Source organism: Schistocerca americana, chromosome 3, assembly GCF_021461395.2.
Source record: "Schistocerca americana isolate TAMUIC-IGC-003095 chromosome 3, iqSchAmer2.1, whole genome shotgun sequence".
NCBI lineage: Eukaryota > Metazoa > Arthropoda > Insecta > Orthoptera > Acrididae > Schistocerca > Schistocerca americana.
In genome coordinates this window covers 367,135,800-367,153,508 of record NC_060121.1, presented here as the reverse complement: position 1 = coordinate 367,153,508, position 17,709 = coordinate 367,135,800, and positions in this window count along the sequence as shown.

The window sequence follows — 17,709 nt, the reverse complement described above, 5'->3', positions numbered from 1 at the left end:
TCTACAGCTCCCTCTAGTACCATGGAAGTGATTCCCTCATGTCTTAGCAGATGTCCTATCATCCTGTCCCTTCTCCTTATCAGTGTTGTCCACATATTCCTTTCCTCTCCGATTCTGCGTAGAACCTCCTCATTCCTTACCTTATCAGTCCACCCAATTTTCAACATTCGTCTATAGCACCACATCTCAAATGCTGCGATTCTCTTCTGTTCCGGTTTTCCCACAGTCCACGTTTCACTACCATACAATGCTGTACTCCAGACGTACATGCTCAGAAATTTCTTCCTCAAATTAAGGCCGGTATTTGATATTAGTAGACTTCTCTTGGCCAGAAATGCCTTTTTTGCCATAGCGAGTCTGCTTTTGATGTCCTCTTTGCTCCGTCCGTCACCTTCGTCTTTCTCCGATTTACTCTCAAACCATACTGTGTACTCGTTAGACTGTTCATTCCGTTCAGCAGATCATTTAATTCTTCTTCACTTTCACTCAGGATAGCAATGTCATCAGCGAATCGTATCATTGATATCCTTTCACCTTGTATTTTAATTCCACTCCTGAACCTTTCTTTTATTTCCATCATTGCTTCCTCGATGTACAGATTGAAGAGTAGGGGCGAAAGGCTACAGCCTTGTCTTACACCCTTCTTAATACGAGCACTTCGTTCTTGATCGTTATGACTGCCTAAATCATCGCCAAACTCCCGCCACGTTTCACTCCTGGGACGTAAACTCTGCCAGAAGTGAGAAGCGGTGTGAAACAGGACTCAACGGACCAAATGATTTTCTTCTATTACTGTGTAGCCCAATTTCACTCCTGGCACGTAAACTCTGCCAGAAGTGAGAAGCGGTGTGAAACAGGACTCAACGGACCAAATGATTTTCTTCTATTACTGTGTAGCCCAATTTTTATTACTTTGACGCCAAGTTTTCCTCCTATGGGCACTTCCGTCACTGATGTATGGTTCTGAAATTTCAGCGCCCTGCAATTCCCTACTTACGGAGATCCTTTCGTGCTGGATTGGTGCTGACGGGACTCGCGAGTGCGACATGCGTTCTGCAGTGATTTTTGCCGCTGTCGATTTCTTATCTTTCGTCACTATCATCTTTAATGATTGTCAGCCACGATCATGCCAGCACACACTTTTGTCTGCGTTGTGACTTAGCGGATGATTTTTTTTTTTCACTTTCCCTGTACGCGGTACAGATCTTCAGTACGGTGCCTCTCGAAACATGAAACTTCTGATATCATGTTCACGAAAGCACCCACTATTCGATCACCAACAATTTGGCCACGTTCTAATTCACTTAGCTCCGACATAGTGCAACCACAACTACGCAGTACGTTGTTCTGACCACGACTGACACTTGAAACGTATTGAGGACGTTGCTCAGAGGTCGTTCGTGGTCAAATACAGCAACACATTCTGCATGCTTGGCCAGCATATGCGTTTATGTTCAGGCATGCATTTCTTGCTGTGTTTCCATATTTTGGTCCAACCCGTGTACACAAGAACAGAAAAGGAAATAGAGGAACCGTTAAATTACCGTCATGTGGCTTTAGGAAAGATAATGGCACTAGAGGCACTTCTGACGTTCCGCTTTAATAATGAAAAAAAAAATACTTTCATAGGATTTGTCACGTGGAAAAAGCGTTTGATAACATAAAATGGTGCAGTCTGTTTGAAATCCTCGGTGAAATAGGTATTAGCTGTAAAGAAGGATGACTAACTTACACTACGTACCGAAACGGGCAGAGAATAAATAAGAATAGAAGAGCAAGAGAGGACTTCTCGGATGAAAAAGGGTGTAATGTGGGAGGCAGTCTTTATAGCTTTCTGTTGCACCTGTACATGAAAGAAGCAATGACAAAAATAAAGAAAAGTAAAGGAGTGGGATAGTGGGATTTAAATTATTGAAGGAGTATGAATGACAAGATTTTCTGAAGACACTGCCGTACTCAATACAGTTAACAAATATTTACTGGACTTGTAGAATAGAATGCACTATCGAATGGGCACACAATGTGGCTTGAGGTTAAATCAAAGAAAAAAGAAACAGACGAGGAGTACCAGAAATGAGACTGGCAATAAACTCAATATTATCGTTGCAGATCATGCGGAGGTATTCTACTGGCTTCGAAGCAAAATTACTCTGTAGATGGAGCAAGAAGGATATAAGGCGCCATTAGGACAAGTGACTGCAATGGACACGCCAACACGTGGCCCGGAATGTACATCATCGGGAGAATAGCAAACTTTTTTTGGTTAGATGAGAGGCTATGGCCTATTACCTTCCACGTAATGTCCGGAAAAAAGGTCTGCACGCATGTTGGACAGCGAGTACTCGTAGCAACATGTAAACGTATTCTAGTTAGTATATAAAAAATGCGATAGCTCAACACATAGTTATTCTTCGGCATGTTTGTATTTTTGTAAATTACACAAGAGCTGAACTGGTCAACATGTGAATGAAACATCGTAGAAATGTGCAAAACCTGTGCTTTCACAACGAAAATCATCTGTATTGCAAGTCTGTAGAACTGACAACAGAACCAGTACGAGTTTTGTTTTGTTTTTACTTTAGTCACAATTATGTGATCATCAAAGTAAACTGCCTTTATATAATATGACCAGTGGACACTGCCAGCTACAAATAATCTTTTCCTTGAAGAAGGAACTACAGTAATCAAATTTGTCACAAATTTTTAACGAGAAACACGATTTCTCTAAAGGAGGATTTTTCCTTTACATTTTACAATTTAAATCAGTTGCCGCTAAAATATATCCTATATGGATAAATACAGATAAAATAAATAAGTAATGAAAGCCTAGCTATTGTGTATAGTTTAATATATCGGATATAAAATATATTCATATCAGTGTTTGTTACAAACTTTGCTTAATGAAGAACTCTAGATTTTATTGGATGAATAGTTGGGTTCCCACGAAGCTGAGTCTGAACGGAGACGTTCTGCGCAGTTGCCCCTTCTCCAAACAGCGCCAAATTCGGTAACCGCGGCAGACGACCCGCCTGGCGTGTATGCAGCCCGCAGCGCGGTCTTTGCAGCGCAAAACCCACGCGGGCCTTTGACAGCGGGGGCGTTGTTGCTCTCGGAAGCTTTTAGAGACGCTATCGCCCTCGTATGTGTTTTCAGCTCATAAAGCCGCTCACCATTCAGCAGAGTGGGAGCTGCACATTCATAAACATTGCTGCCGAAGGCCGGGACGTAAATAACAGTCCCGAGGTTGTCTCCAAGGTGAAATTTGTAGCCACCATAAAGAATATATATATATATTCTAAAACAAGAAAACCACCGTACATGCGTCTCAACGCGACTGTGCGAATTCTGCTGATACGGTGTTATTTAAGTAGTTTTTTGTTATATCTGGACTGTAACGAGTGAGTGCACATTTTTCGAGGAGAAATAATGTTTCTAATAATTCATTTGAAGTGGGCGTATTCCTTATGACTCACTCGTTCCTTCATATCAGACTTTAATAGCACAGACCTTAAAAAGCACTTAAGACCACTTGTGCTGTAATGGTGAATTTATACAATGCAGTCTAGCTCTTAAAACGATCAGAGCTTCCTGGAAATGGTTTTCTACATTGAAATATATTTGTGAGGAATATCACCAACAAATTTCTAGTAACACAGCTGCCGCAAGCTGTGGTGAATAGTTAAACCATTTGGAAGCAGAGGCACTTTCAGCAGTCTTTCTTTTTTTGATAAGTGCAATAAATCGATCGACTTTAAGGACGCCGTTATACGCTACCGGACAGGAAAAGTCTCACATCTTGGAGCAACAGCCCAATATTCATCAAACTTTGTCGAGATGTTCATGATGATGAAACCGGAACTTATGTCCATCATTAACATCAGTATGAAGTGGCCTCCCATGGCTAAGAATAAACTCTTGGTTTCGTTGTGACATGGAAGCTAACAGCCTATAATGTCACCTTGTCGAAGTTCTTGCCGTACCTGAAACACATTCTGTGTCGCTTCATGAAGAACACTGGCTGTGTGCTGGTACGAAAGTGTATGTCCTCTCATCACATCCAGACATGCTATATGGCCGAAAAATCACGGAAGCAGAAAGGCCATTCAGGGATCCGTACATTGCTCAAGGCCCTATTCGTGTGAACTGCAATGTTGGGACGTCGTACATTGCTCAAGGGCCTATTCGTGTGAACTGCAATGTTGGGACGTGCATTACCCTTTTTCAATACGAAGGGCGAGTAATACGTAATGCAGCACTGTTTTTCTGAAAGTAGGTTGGCTATATTCAGGATTCTCATACACCATGTTATTCCCCATTTTTAAACATAATCTCCGTTCAATGCGACAGCTCTACACCACTTTATTGGGACAGTCTGTATTCCCATAGGGTACCACTCTACTGGTCGACGATGGAGCCAACGTCTTGCTGGATGAATAACTGCCCCACCAATCACGTACTGCTTCCCGCGGAGTATGTCCTTCATTACACCAAACAGATGGAAGCCGAGATGTGCGAGATCCCGGCTGTATAGTGGATGAGCAAATAAAGTCCAGTGAAGTTTTTTGAGCTCCTCTTGGGTGCGCGGACCTGTGTGGGGCCTTTCATTGTCATGGAGAAGCAGAAGCTCATTTGCATTTTTGTGGCGAGGAGCACGTTGAAATCGTTTCTTCAATTTCCTGAGGCAGCATACTACACTTCGCAGTTGATCATTGCACCACGAGGAGGGAGAGGACATGAAACAGAGTAAACACTTTAGAGCTGTGCAGCGAGGTGTTTGATCGCAACCCGTCGATTACCTCGAATGAGACAGTCCGCACGTCCCAACATGGCAGGAGTCACAGTTGTGTGCCGCTGGCCAGCCCGCGGAAGATCGCACACATTTGCGCCAAACGACTCGCCGTGCCTTTGTTCACTGTCAGGTCTCCGTAAAAATTCTACAAGGCCTATGAATATCTGCAATGTTCTGGGTTTCTTTCCTAAAGAAACTCAATGACAACTCTCTGCTCGGAACGCACCTCCGTTACAGACGACGCCATTTTGAAGGTTACTTATTGTTGTGCCGCCTATCGGAAGTCCATGTAACTATAGGAGCTGAAGCGGGAATATTCCAATATGTCCCACAAAAATTACGCGTTTTTCAACCGAAATTAACCGACAAAAAATGTGTTGCATGACTTATTGAACAGCCCTCGTACATTTGTTACCCTGATCAGTGAAGGGCACGAGTCCAGGATTACCATTCCTGCAAGATATTCTCGAGCGTTCACTCCTCCTTCAGCAATTTCAAAATTCATTCTGTGGTCCCACAAAATGACTCTTGGGGTTTGAAGCAATGGGTCTCGAATATCTCTGCTACCAGATCGTCTACGTAGTCACAGGCAGAAGCGAGACTCATTTCTGAACACTGAAGAATGGCACGCAATGTCCTGGATGACTCTGGTACTCCACCATGAAAGTCTCTGTTGTTTATGGTGTGGTGTCGGCGGCAGACAACGCATAGCAACTCCATATCTCAACCCAGCTTCCAGTAATCTGTTCCCGACAGATCGCCGTGACTGTTTGTACGCTCTGCCTGGATTTCAGCTGTTATCCGTCTAAGTTGTTGAAGTCATTTTAACTTCCCTACGATCTTGCCGTGCTATAGACCTTCTGGAAGGGACCGTGCTACTCTTCACTGACGCTACTGTCCTGAACCCAGTCCGTCAGCACTCATTCCGGAGACATCCGTCTGTGTGATCAAGCGATATGATGTTCCAATGTCTCTCATACCAATGATCAGACATTCCATAGAGGCGGAAATTCGCACTAAGCTGCACATGCATGTCTTCTGTGTATACTGTGTTGCGATCTCCATGTGAAAAGTTTCAGCAACTTTAGATACACTCGTCAGCCACCGCGTACTCACACTGCTCTCCGTCTATAGGAATGGCTTTTCTGTACTAAAAGTATTCTGCAGCCGTAGAAATACTGAGGCTTCATTTTGATAGCGTGTGGTCAAAGCGTCTGTGGTATCGTCAAAAGACAGTGGTGTGACACCAAATTAGGAGATGCATAACGATACCACAGACATTAGTGATGTCTCGCTGGAATCCACAACGGATAGGAGAGGATGAAGAAGACACATCCTATCACTCAACACAGCAGTGGCCTCACACAGAGGTCAATATAGAGCCGAGCGTGGAAGCGCTCTGCTCAGTGTGTAACCTCAGCTGAAGCAGTCAAGATCGTGGAGTAAGACAAGCGTTAGTCAAGTCTCAGATGAACATTTACGTTTGTAAATGTTGAACACTGTACTTCAAGAGAACGAGTTTGACAGTTAGTGCATTAAGTGATGCTTTAGTAGTCACTGACAACTGTAGATTATCAAGGACTCCTTGTATCAAGTTAAGTAAATATTTTATTCATTCCTGTAATAAAATTAACTAGCATTTCATATATTATCGTCCGATGAGCCATCTCCCAGAGCAATCAAAGAACCCACAGCTATGGCCAGACGACTGTAGTTTCTCCTGGTCATAACAGTGTCCATGGTGTAACACTTCGTCACTTGATCACGTGGTGCAGCAAAACAACTATTAAGTCTCTGAAATAAAATAAGATTCTATAATTAAAATATTTATGTGACAGGAATAGCATGAATCAACTTCACATCTTCTGCAATTTGGACCGGAGAGATTACATACAGCCGGCCGCGGTGGTCTAGCGGTTCTAGTCGCGCAGTCCGGAACCGCGCGACTGCTACGGTCGCAGGTTCGAATCCTGCCTCGGGCATGGATGTGTGTGATGTCCTTAGGTTAGTTAGGTTTAAGTAGTTCTAAGTTCTAGGGGACTGATGACCTCAGTTGTTAAGTCCCATAGTGCTCAGAGCCATTTGAACCATTTTTTTGATTACATACAAGTTTAGTCGCAGAGAAACTACCCTATCTAGCATCGTAGGTTTAATTAAACTGTGCAGTTTGTAACATGACAATGTATTCGCAATATCATGTTGCTTAGTGGAGAAAACTGAATACCTGTATACATCAGTTTCTTTAACGTAACGAGTGGATGCTTCTACACGTCTCTGTTTGTGGTGTCGATTATCAGTCGTAATGTACCATACTTCAATTGTTAAGTCACAAGCATCCATATCGTAAACTTTGAATTCAGAAATATGTTACCCTCTTTTTCTTTTAATCTTGGGTCTCCGCATGTCAAGGTCCATTAACGATGAGCAATAGCCAACCATGACATGCTAGTTAATTTAAGTTTGTGTTAGGTGCCCTTCCTATCACCTATAAAGATATACATGTGTTACATCTGTCTACGCATCGAGTAAGTTAAGTGCTCTGGGTATTGTGTTTCAGAGGTGCTGATTGGAATCTAGCCAGTATTTGCCTGTGCGACAGAGAAAAACGATAGCAATATTGTAAATAAAACCGTTTACAGGTTTTGACGTTACCAAAAGAAAGCTACATTTCTGATTACGTACATCTGCAGGCACCCCTGCATCTCGTAACCAAAATACCCAGCTACGTGTCAGCCCTGAAAACACATGCTTTGTTTCGAACACTCTCAGAAGGCTAAAACTGTAAACTCCCACGTCGTTTAGATATATGGTGAACAGCAACTTGTCGTCAAATTATGTTTGTGGTTCGTTTAGACACAGTGGCAGTTAGAATCATTACCCGTTTCGGTCATAGATTGGTCATCTTCAGAATCCGTAAGTCAGAGGCGAGAAGGGGCACGTGAAGCTTGTTTGTCATAAGTATTACACTGTGGAAAAAATGATTCACTGATTGTACTTTCATTTTTAATTATTAATCCTAGAAAATGACTACAATCTCTAATTGTTTCGATTATAGATCGTTCACCTTCATTACTTATAAGTCGCAAGGCATGAAGAACACGCGTCATCGTAATATCAATAGAAATGACTGGCGTATAAACGCGTTTTATATCACTTAGACACAATAACAAAGCATGGTTACAGTCATTATCACTTTCGGCCAAACACTGGCCATCTGCAGAATTCCTAAATCAGTCAGCGCATAGCAACAAAGCGTTCACGACTCCCTTTGTATTTTATACATCATTGACAGAATAACAGTACTTCTTGTGGCCTGCTTGTTCGTCACATGCTGCCAGTGACTTATAGATTCCGAAGATGACCAATGTGTGTTTGTAACTAGTAATTAATGCGATGAGTTTTTGAACCAGTTATAATTCCCACGAAGTCTTCAAATGCAACAAGTGGGTTGATCCTGTCGATACAGAACAGTGGATGTGACCCTTCACACAATACTGACACGAGTTGTTGCTTTGTACGTGCGCCAGCAGAGATAAAACGGAACCCTTTCAACAATGTAGGTTGTGTGACAAAATTCTACAGAGTAGTCTGAGGTCTATGCTAGTGACAGCTTGGTTGTGATGAACGCAACAAATGTAATGTCATGAGGATAATTCTTCATATGGCGAGAATATACGCATACTGGATTTCTACGGGTGGGCTATTCCCCCATTTGGATGATATCACGAGTCACGATAGACAGGTTGTATCGGTAGGTTCACTATTTCCATCTTATCGCATATCTGTTCCGACATTCCGCAGAGATATGGCGAGTACGCCATGTTTGTGACGAGGACATTCACTGTATACATGTACGTGTGTAATGTGTGTGTGTGTGTGTGTGTGTGTGTGTGTGTGTGTGTGTGTAAGAGAGAGAGAGAGAGAGAGAGAGAGAGAGAGAGCCCCTACGCGGTGGACAGCGCGGCCAGCACGTGTCGTGTAAACACAGCAGCACGGCCTGGCGCCCACACCAGCGCAGCCGTATTAGGCGGCCACCCTCCCACAGCGACCGCACTCATTTCAAACGCAAATTACGCGCTGCTGCCGAATAAAAAACCTAGGAGGGGAAAAAAGAGACTCTCAAATAACACGACATTCGTGTTAGTCAGACGATACAAATTAAGAGCTCCATTATGCGACCGACTGATTAAGGTGCGGCAGAGGTGTACGTGGCATCGACAGCAGGGCCACAGTGACGATGTGAAAGCGGCGGTAGCGGTATTTTCTGACTTACTTTCGTCCCTCGTACTCTGCATTCCGTGAGGCAATGCTATACTATCGCCCCTGCCGGTTGAAAAAATGGTTCACATGGCTCTGAGCACTATGAGACTTAACAACTATGGTCATCAGTCCCCTAGAACTTAGAACTACTTGAACCTAACTAACCTAAGGACATCACACAACACCCAGTCACCACGAGGCAGAGAAAATCCCTGACCCCGCCGGGAATCGAACCCGGGAACTCGGGCGCGGGAAACGAGAACGCTACCGCTGCCGGTTGAAACCTACTGTCAGCACAGTAGTGGAAATCAGTATAAAGACATAGGTTTGTGTAAGAAAATTAACATTGTCAGTTGCAAGAGTTATTTACAGTGTTTCTGCTACAGTGACTTCCGGCAGGGCGTTGTGAAAATGCAATGGCGAGAGCTGAAAATTTGTGCCAAACGGGGACTCGAAACCAGACGCTCCGCTTATCTAGAACGGTTGCTTTAACCGCTTTTTTCTTTATCTGTACTGGTCTCAATAAAAAATGACATTTTACTTCACTTCGGTTCCTTTGTTTTTGTTCTTCAGAATATCTTCCCTTGGGGAGTAGAAAACGGATTTAAAAGCAAGGAAAATTGGCGGCTACTTTTGGCTTAAGGAAAAAAAGAACCACTATTTCAGACATTGACCCTCATGTAATTCTTCTCCCAGTACGGCTAACATAGAGCTATGAGAGAGGGAGAAAAGATAATGGGAAGGAAACTGCAGGGGAGCTGTGAAAATTCAACTTTTTTTTTTTTTTTTTTACATGAGAGCCTTGAGTAGCGGATCCTGCGTGGACCAGCGTGTCCAAACGTGTCTTCTCGTTAAGTGACAGTCGATTCCGTTATCGATTCTGTTCCGTTCGGGTAGGTTCAGGCCAGTCCGCCTGGAAAATCCGGAAATACTTTCTGTTTCACCTAAATTTCCAGCTTCCAATTCTTAGCTCCGAACAACCAGCGCCCTTTAATGCCTCCTCGGAGATTTATGATTCCCGTAAGAGGTCGGACGTGAACGTTGGCTGTGGATCTGCACTGAAACATTTTCATCAAACAGCTGTCGTACCCATTGAATTACAGATGTGAGAGGTATCTGTACTGTGGAAATGGCTGACAGAACAGACACCACTCGCGATGAAGCAGCTGGGACATGCAAATGAATAAGTTTTTTAGTGCGGATGTACCACCAATGCCCTTCTACTGCAAATACACTACTGGCCATTAAAATTGCTATAACAAGAAGAAACGCAGATTATAACGGGTATTCATAGGACAAATATATTATACTAGAACACATGTGATTACATTTTCACGCAATTTGGTTGCATAGATCCTGAGAAACCAGTACCCAGAACAACCACCTCTGGCCGTGATAACGCCCTCAATACGCCTGGGCATTGAGTCAAACAGAACTTGGATGGCGTGTACAGGTACAGCAGCCAGTGCAGCTTCAACACGATACCACAGTTCATCAAGAGTAGTGACTGGCCTATTGTGACGAGCCAGTTGCTCGGCCACCATTAACCAGACGTTTTCAATTGGTGAGAGATCTGGAGAATGTGCTGATCAGGGCAGCAGTCGAACATTTTCTGTATCCAGAAAGGCCCGTACAGGACCTGCAACATGCGGTCGTGCATTATCCTGCTGAAATGTAGGGTTTCGCAGGGATCGAATGAAGGGTAGAGCCACGGGTCGTAACACATCTGTAATGTAACGTCCACTGTTCAAAGTGCCGTCAATGTGAACAAGAGGTGACCGAGACGTGTAACCAATGGCACCCCATACCATCACGCCGGGTGATACGCCAGTTTGGCGATCACGAATACACGCTTCCAATGTGCGTTCACCGCGATGTCCCCAAACACGGATGCGACCATCATGATGCTGTAAACGGAACCTGGATTCACCCGAAAAAATGACGTTTTGCCATTCGTGCATCCAGGTTCGTCGTAGTATACACCATCGCAGGCGCTCCTGTCTGTGATGCACCGTCAAGGGTAACCGCAGCCATAGTCTCGGAGCTGATAGTCCGTCCTGCTGCAAACGTCGTCGAACTGTTCGCGCAGATGGTTGTTATCTTGCAGACGTCTCCATCTGTTGACTGAGGGATCGAGACGTGGCTGCACGATCCGTTACAGCCATGCGGATAAGATGCCTTTCATCTCGACTGCTAGTGATACGAGGCCATTGGGATCCAGCACGGCGTTACGTATTACCCTCCTGAACCCACCGATTCCATATTCTGCTGACAGTCATTGGATCTCGACCAACGCGAGCAGCAATGTCGCGATATGATAAACCGCAATCGCGTTAGGCTACAATCCGACCTTTATCAAAGTCGGAAACGTGATGGTATGTATTTCTCCTCCTTAAACGAGGCACCACAACAACGTTTCACCAGGCAACGCCGGTCAACTGCTGTATGTGTCTGAGAAATCGGTTGGAATCTTTCCTCATGTCAGCACGTTGTAGGTGTCGCTACCGGAGCCAACCTTGTGTTCAATATGCTTCAAATGGCTCTAAGCACTGTGGGATTTAACATCTGAGGTCATCAGTACCCTACAGTAAGATCTACTTAAACCTAACTAACCTAAGGAAATCATACACATCCATGCCCGAGGCAGGATTCGAACCTGCGACCGTAGGAGCGGCGTGGTTCCAGACTGAAGCGCCTAGAACCGCTCGGCCACCGCGGCCGGCCAACCTTGCGTGAATACTCCGAAAATCTAATCATTTGCATATCACAGCATCTTCTTGCTGTCGGTTAAATTTCGCGTCTGTAGCAGGTCATCGTTGTAGCAATTTTAGTGGCCAGTAGTGGAGACGGTCAATGAGCGGGGGTCGTTGCCATGCGGCGAACAGGACGTTGGGAATTTGGGTCTGACGGATAGGGGGCGGAGGCTGTTAAGACAATCGCTCTAGGGAAGCGGAGCATTTGGATTCGAGTCCTGGTCCGGCGCAAATTTTCATCTCTCACCGGTCGGCCGTTGTGGCCGAGCGGTTCTAGGCGCTACAGTCTGGAACCACGCGATCGCTACGGTCGCAGGTTCGAATCCTGCCTCAGGCATGGATGTGTGTGATGTCCTTAGGTTAGTTAGGTTTAAGTTGTTCTAAGTCTAGGGGTCTGATGACCTCCGATGTTAAGTCCCTTAGTGCTCAGGGCCATTTGAATCATTTTCATCCCTTACCTTTGCAATGCCGCAATCCCCTAAGAGACTGTAAGTCATTGCTTCCTTCCTATCTGTTTCCCATTCCACTTCGTATCCCTGTCTTTCACCCGAGCTTTTCATCTTTAAAGCAATATGTGTTAGCCTGTTGGCGTACGCTGCAGTGGCGGGCTAGTCAAGGTGCTTGACTCGAAGCCGGCTGCGGGACACGGGCACGCGGGCTGTCGTTATTTACTTGCGGCTGTAACAAATGGACGGCCGTGCAGCGGAGGCGGCGCACCTGTTGGCGCCGAGAGAGCGCGACAGATAAATCACAGGCGAGCCGCGTGGCATGGGCGGCGCCGTGGGCGGCGGGGCGCTGGTCGGCCCGGCGTCCACTGCAGGCCGCGGCGCGGCGCACTGCTGCTGCTGCCGGCGCGGGCCCATTCATGCCGCCCCAAGGCCGGCGGCCGTGCGGCAGGTGGGCGGCAGGATCGCGCGGCGCGCCAGCCGCTGCGGCGCGGTCATCCTCCACCGCGTCTTGCACCACGCCTGCAGTGGTCCTATTCTACACTACTGGCCATTAAAATTGCTACACCACCAAGATGACGTGCTACAAATGCGAAATTTAACCGACAGGAAGAAGGTGCTGTGATATGCAAATGATTAGCTTTTCAGAGCATTCACACGAGGTTGGCGCTGTTGGCGACTCCTACAAATTGCTGATATGAGGAATGTTTCCAACCTATTTCTCATACACAAACAGCAGTTGACCGGCGTTGCTGGTGAATCGTTGTTGTGATGCCTCGTGTAAGAAGGAGAAGTGCGTACCATCACGTTTCCGACTTTGATAATGGTCGGATTGTAGCCTATCGCGATTGCGGTTTATCGTTTCGCGACATTGCTGCTCGCGTTGGTCGAGATCCAATGACTGTTTGCAGAATATGGAGTCGGTGGGTTCAGAAGGGTAATACGGAACGCCGTGCTGGATCCCAACAGCCTCGTATCACTAGCAGTCGAGGTGACGGGCATCTTATCAGTATAGCTGTAACGGATCGTGCAGGCACGTCTCGATCCCTGAGTCAACAGATGGGGACGTTTGCAAGACAACAACCATCTGCACGAACAGCTCGACGACGTTTGCAGCAGCATGGACTACCAGCTCGGAGATCGTGGCTGCGGTTGCCCTTGACGCTGCATCACAGACAGGAGCGACTGCGATGGTGTACTCGACGACGAATCTGGGTGCACGAATGGCAAAAGGTCTTTTCTTCGAATGAATCCGGGTTCCGTTTACGGCATCATGATGGTCGCATCCGTGTTTGGCGACATCGCTTTGAACGCACATTGAATGCGTGTATTGGTCATCGCCATAGTGGCGTATCACCAGGCGTGTTGGTATGGGGAGCATTGGTTACACGTCTGAGTCACCTCTTGTTCGCATTGACGGCACTTTGAACAGTGGACGTTACATTTCAGATGTGTTACGACGCGTGGCTCTACCCTTCATTCGTCCCTGTCAAACCCTACATTTCAGCAGGATAATGCACGACCGCATGTTGCAGGTCCTGTACGGGCCTTTCTGGATACAGAAAATATTCGACTGCTGCCCTGGCCAGCACATTCTCCACATCTCTCACTAATTGAAAATGTCTGGCCAGTGGTGGCCGAGCAACTGGCTCGTCACAAAACGCCAGTCACTACTCTTGATGAACTGTGGTATCGTGTTGAAGCTGCATGGGCAACTGTACCTGTACACGCCATCCAAGCTCTGTTTGACGCAATGCCCAGGCGTATCAAGGCCGTTATTACGGCCAGAGGTGGTTGTTCTGGGTACTGATTTCTCAGGATGTATGCCCCCAAATTGCGTGAAAATGTAATCACATGTCAGTTCTAGTGTAATATATGTGTTCAATAAATGCCCGTATATCATGTGCAATTTTAATGGCCAGTAGTGTACATTCTACACGTAAACATGTTCCTTTCAGTGGGGGGCTACAAACTGAAGGTACACTGCTAGCTTGCCATTACACTTGCTTCAGCACAAAGTTGGCATGCAAAAAACGTCGAAGTGGCATTAAATGTACCTGAATATGGAAGGAATAAGCATTTCAACGCGAACGCACAAATTAGGCAGGAGTAGCGTAATCTACTTTCTATACGTAACGAAAGATTGTTCGCGTTGCTCGGGATCTCACGACTGCAATGATTACCGAATCGGTGCTTTAGGATGGTCTTACTCAACGCCAGACAGATTCTCAGCATCGGCCTAGACGAAAAGCACCCGACACGCCAGACATTGCTTCCTCGACTGTGCAAGTAACTATGTCAGCAAGTCACAGACGAGTGAAATACGTCGAATAAAGAACATCTGACAACAGTGGATGTGCTCTATCTGATCAATTTCACACGTCTGTGCCTTTCTGATACAGCTATGGCTTTTGTTTTCGTGCACTTAGTGCTGCATGGGAGTGTGCTTCCTGTGAGGTAAACATTGTTTTAGGCTGTGACGGTGGAGTCACCATAAGCAATCATAGCGCGTTTTTACGTAATATTTTAATTTTCACTATTGATCTTCATCTTCTCAATCGACAAATGTCAATGTCCTGCACGTAGGGACTTCATAATACACGTATCCGATGGCATGTAAAAGTGATTTAACGTTTTTTCGAAATTAGGTATGATAATTATGAACAATATGTTTGCAACACTTACAGATCTGAAGATAATAATGCAGCTTTGTCGAAAGCAGTGATCAGAATATGTATCACCTGCGATATGGTCAACAAAACTTCTATTACGGAAGCTTCTTTACACTCACATACGGGTGGCCCTCCTTCTGATATGGCCGTGCGGGGTAACCACGCGGTCTAAGGGCGCCTTGCCACGGTTCGCTAGGCTCCCCGCGTTGTGGTTCGAGTCCTCCCTTGGGCATGTGTGTGTTTGGTGTTCTTAGCGTAAGTTAGTTCACGTTAGATTAAGTAGTGTGTAAGCCTAGGGACCGATGACCTCAGCAGTTTGGTCTCACAGGAACTTACCACAATTTTCCAATTTTCCTCCTGACAAAGTGCGGTAATTTAAAAACTAATTGTATTCTCTCCTTTCTGTTGTTTGCTAACCCTTCTGGTGCTTCAGCTGCAGTGCTCAGTTGTGTATATTTCAGATGCACTATGATTACTTTTATTTCTCATGAACAAAGTCCTATGTCCATAGCAGAAATGCAGACAGCATCCTGAATCATGTTTAATTGGCATGGCTGTTAATTTGGATAGCACCGTTACAATTCTGACGTGTCCGCATCGGAGTCTGCAGATATTAAAATATTGTAAACTCCATTTATCTCTCAGTATGTCGGTGCTGTGACGGTAGGTTTGCACCTCGCCTGAACTTTCTTCTGCTGAAATCACACCTCCTAATTTGCATTCCTTGCAGGAGAGGTCGCCAGCGGTCCGATCGACTTCTTGGCACAATCTATACGTTGATGTAGGTTAAGATCTTGTTTATTACACACTGCAGCCATTCATCCTCATGGGCCCAAATTTGCGAATAACTGACGAAAAAAAAAATCGAAATTTTGTGCCACTCAATAACGTTAAAAAAGTCACGTTGTGTAGTGTCGTTGCGTGATGTAATAGATGGGATAACAGCTTCTTCATGAAGGATATCAAGAGTACAAATCTTGTCAGGTGCAGTAAGTTTCTTTCATCGAAATGAAGTTGTACATCATTTTTATTCAATTACCTCATTTAAATGCAGTTTTTTAATTCCATCCTTCGTCACATAAATTTAATCATAAAACCAACTTCTTGATATGCTCTCATTTTTCTTCCCAACATTCTTTCTCCACCTGAAAACTTACTTAATATGTTTTAATTAATTTCATGTATTAATTTCTACTTGATTTCTTTTGTTTATAGCCCTGTTTTTTTTCGCCCACATTATTACGTTCATTACATCTATTTTTCATTTAGCTTGAATTTCATTTTACTTACAAATCCGTGTTTCGTTTAATTTTTCATCTGCGTTATTTTGTTATTTACGTTATGTTTTGAACGTTTGTATGACGATTACCATGCAAAAAAATGCACATCTGGCAACAAAAATACATTTTTCACAACATGGCACAGACATAAATAGATTACTTCGACTTTTGTGTTTTAAGTGATACATCGGAATTTTCAAATAATTCAGTGTTATAAGAGATAAATATAATTAAATTCACATTCACAAAAGTTCCGACTGGAAAAAGAATGAAACAAATGAAAAAGGTAATATGATGATCAAAACGATGTGAATAGAAATAAAAAACCACAACTAAACCAAGCAACTGAAAAAAAATCGAATTAATTTCGATTAAGATTGAAAAATACAAATAAAATTTGTACACCTGACGAGATTCGAACCCGCAACCTTCTCCATGTCAAGCAGTTGGCCCGGACTATAAACTACAACTTTTTTAACGCTATTGAGTATCTCACAATTCCGACTTTTTTTTTTTTTGTTATTTACTTTTAAACGCGGGCCCACCAGGATGAATGGCTGCAATTTATGATACCTGGGATCTTAACCTATATCACCGTACAGATTATTTTAAAAAGTAGATCGCACTGCTGGGGACCTTTCCTTGTTAGACTAAGAGACCGATGATCACTGCATTTTATTACAACACTTTCTATGCAATGCTGCAAACCAGTTTTAATATATTCGATGTGTTGAAATTTTCTGTAGTAATCACTGATATGAATTTTGTGAAATTCTGTGTGGAAAATTTTCGAAACATCTGAAACACAAATGAATCGCGTTACACAGTTGTCGTCACATTTCACGTACTGTTAAATGTTAGTTACATAGTTCGTTTTTCAATTGCATGTTAATTGACGTCAAGCAGTTCTAGTGAGTTAAGCACTCCATTACGTTATAAATATACGAGGGGATTCCAGGAAGTGAGTTACACATGTCGCCCCACGCTAAGACCACTGCTCAACAACAGTGTCGTATTATCAGATCAGAGTACATGTTCCGGGTTTTGCGCTGACACAGACCCGCTGCAGTACGGTTACGAGGTGCAGCACAGTGTGGGAGTGAAATGGCGCAGCACCTGGAAACGTACAAGGCCTATTCGGAAGGTAAGGTCCGATCGGTAGCAAAATTGAAACCACCGTGAAAATCAAAAATGTTTTATTTGCAACAGTTTGCTACACCTTCCAGTTACTTCTCCACATAGTCGCCCCTCCGATTTAGACAGTTGTTGTATTGTGGTACCAACTTTCCAATACCCTCGTCATAGAAGCAAGCCACGTGTGCTCTCTGTCAATTCTCTATGCTGATATACAGCTCGTTGTCTGTGCCAGAACGTTGTCTTCATAGCTAGCGATTCATGTGAGCAGAGATGAAACTCTGGGAGAGTCAATTACAGGCTCTATTGTGGGTGATCAAACACTTCCCATCGACAACGCTGCAGGAGCATCTTCATTGCCCCTTCAGAGTGCGG